We start from the raw sequence: 3457 nt of genomic DNA on the forward strand, positions 1-3457 counted from the left end.
GGGGGGGGGGGGGGGGGCGGGGTTCCATCAAATGCTTCTGAGCAGTAATGTATAAATTTTTATTTTATTTTTATTTTTTATTTTGTTTTGCTGTACGTGGGCCTCTCACTGTTGTGGCCTCTCCCATTGTGGAGCACAGACTCTGGACGCACAGGCTCAACGGCCATGGCTCATGGGCCCAGCCGCTCCGCGGCATGTGGGATCTTCCCGGACCGGGGCACGAACCCATGTCCCCTGCATCGGCAGGCGGACTCTCAACCACTGCGCCATCAGGGAAGCCCCTGTGAGCAGTAATGTATACACTCAGCTGCTTTAGGAAGGTAACTTCATATCAGTGTGAAGGATATTTAGAAGAGTGGGGAAGATTGCAGGCAAAGACCTGGCAGGAGTTGGTAATCTGTTGAGTGGAGGAAGGAATCAAAGATAATTCCCAATGACCTAGGGCATTTTCATTTTCATGTAATGGCATAACTGTTCCCCCAGTCACCCAAACTAGAAACCGCAGAGCCAATTTCAGCCCCATTCTCTGTTGTCTATATCCAAGGATCCCTTTTCGAGGTCCCTAGCTCATGCCCTTCATCATACCTACTGCCCTTTACTTTCATTTAGACCTCATCATTTCTCATGTAATTACCCTAAAAGCCTCCTAACTGGTTTGACTGCCTTCCAACTCTGTGCTCTCCAGTCCATCCACAGCTCTGTGGCCTGAGAAACCTTTTTAAGGGAATAATTTCTCTGCTTAAAATCTCCACTCCCTACAGCTTCTGCCTAATCTTCCAGTTTTATCTCAGGCTGTTCCCTCACACCCACTACGCTCCAGCCCCACTGAGCTATTTGCTGTCTCCAGGGCATACTGTGTTCTCTTAATCTTCCCAGTCTTTGCTCTTTACTCTGTCTGAAATGCCCTCCTTGCCCTTGTTGATCTGACAAAACACAATTTAGTTTAAAAGTCACTTACTCAGTAAAACCTTTCTTGTCTAGCCCCAAACACCTTGAGGGTTCTTCCTCTTGAAACACACATATCACATAGCAATCTCAGTGTTGGTTTGTGTCTGTTTCTTCTACTAGAGTTGTAGGTGTTTCAAGTCAGGATCAGTATCTTATTTTCTCTGTGTCCCGGGTGCCTGAATCATAGTACTTTACTTGTACTGATATACAAGATTTTAGGGCTTCCCTGGTGGCGCAGTGGTTGAGAGTCCACCTGCCAATGCAGGGGACGTGGGTTCGTGCCCCGTTTCGGGAAGATCCCACATGCCGTGGAGCGGCTGGGCCCGTGAACCATGGCTGCTGAGCCTGTGTGTGCAGAGCCTCTGAAATGGGAGAGACCACAACAGTGAGAGGCCCGCGTAGCGCAAAAAAAAAAAAGATTTTAAAGTAAATAAGATAACCCAATTTTTCATGAAAAATTTATGGGGTAAAAAAGAACCTGTTAGTATACATGTATTTATTTGTGTGTGTGAAAGTGTTTAAATGATTTTCAGTGGTTTTGTGGAAGGAAGTAGTACATACTCGTGTTAATGGAGTATATACTATGTACAGTATATTGGGTTCTAGGAAAACACAAGTTCTGTATATTTAATTGTATACTACTAACCATGAATAAAGGTACTAAGCCACATTTTTTTTTTTTTTTTTTTCCTTGCGTTATGCGGGCCTCTCACTGTTGTGGCCTCTCCCATTTGCGGAGCACAGGCTCCGGACGCGCAGGCTCAGTGGCCATGGCTCACGGGCCCAGCCGCTCCGCGGCATGTGGGATCTTCCCGAAACGGGGCACGAACCCGCGTCTCCTGCATCGGCAGGCGGACTCTCAAGCACTGCGCCACCAGGGAAGCCCCACATTTTTTTTTAAATAGTGAAAATATTGCAGACAACAAAATGCATACACTATGCGTGAAGTACCATAAAGGCAAATACTGGTGCTGCATCTTGGTACTAGCAACTAAACAGCATGCCACAGCATCAAATAAATTTGGGGTAATTCCTATATATACAGCATATATCAGTAAGAATTGGTATAAAGCAAGCAGTTAGATACAATAAATTTAAATAAATTCCTTTATAAGAAGAAACAGGGACTTCCCTTGTGGCACAGTGGTTAAGAATCTGCCTGCCAATGCAGGGGACACGGGTTCAATCCCTGGGTCAGAAAGATCCCACATGCCGCGAAGCTACTGAGCCCACGCGCCTAGAGCCTGTGCTCCACAAGAAGAGATGCCACTGCAATGAGAAGCCCATGCCCCGCAGCAAAGAGTAGTCCCTGCTCACCACAACTAGAGAAAGCCCGCGCACAGCAATGGAGACCCAACGCAGTCAAAAATAAATTTAAAAAAAAATTTTTTTAAGGAACAAAACATACAACAAATTAATAGATTTGAAGAAATTCCAACATCATGTTCATACATAAAGGCAGATATTTTACTAAACAGTAATACATGTTGAATAACAGGAAAAATGAATATGATATAGAAGCTACTATTTTAGTGAATAATAGCTGTATACTAAGAAATGAACACTGGGTACTTCTCTGGTGGCACAGTGGTTAAGAATCCACCTGCCAATACAGCGGACACGGGTTCGAGCCCTGGTCCGGGAAGATCTCACATGGCGCGGAGCAACTAAGCCTGTGCGCCACGGCTGCTGAGCCTGCACTCTAGAGCCCACAAGCCACAACTGAGCCCACATGCTGCAACTACTGAAGCCTGACCGCCTAGAGCCCATGCTACACAACAAGAGAAGCCACCGCAAGGAGAAGCCTGAGCACCGCAACGGAGAGTAGCCCCCACTCGCTGCAGCTACGGAGGGCCCGCGCGCAGCAATGAAGACACAGACGTACATACATACATACATACATACATAAATAGATAGTTCCCTTAAAAAAATAAATGAACACTGTTTCTAAGTGTCATAAGACTTTAATCTTCACCCTCAAAACTAGAAACCCATATTTTCAAAGCTTGAAACCCATTGCCACTACTGGATTTTAGATGAGTTTCTTAATCTTAAACTTTTGCTCCATTAGAAACTGAGTCAGGGACTTCCCTGCCGGTCCAGTGGTGGTTAAGACTCTTCGCTTCCACTGCAGGGGCACGGGTTCAATCCCTGGTGAGAGAACTAAGATCCCGCATGTTGCGCGGGGCGTCCAAAAAAAAATAGAACCAGAGTCAAGGAATTCCCTGCTGGTCCAATGGTTAGGACTCCATGCTTTCACTGCTGAGGGCCTGGGTTCAATCCCTGGTCAGGGAAATAAGATCCCACAAGCCACATAGCAGTGCAGCCAAAAAAAAAAAAAAAAAAAAAAAAAACGAAAGAAAAAAAAATACTACCAAACAAAAACTTTTACTCAGATTGTCAATAGGATTTTTAATTTCACATTTAGTTAAACCATGTTACAATTGGCTCTCATTTTACAACATTCCATGAAGTTTTGGCCCATTCACACAGTTGTGAAGTTGGAGGC

Source organism: Lipotes vexillifer, unplaced genomic scaffold (assembly GCF_000442215.2).
Source record: "Lipotes vexillifer unplaced genomic scaffold, Lipotes_vexillifer_v1.1 scaffold268, whole genome shotgun sequence".
NCBI classification, from domain to species: domain Eukaryota; kingdom Metazoa; phylum Chordata; class Mammalia; order Artiodactyla; family Lipotidae; genus Lipotes; species Lipotes vexillifer.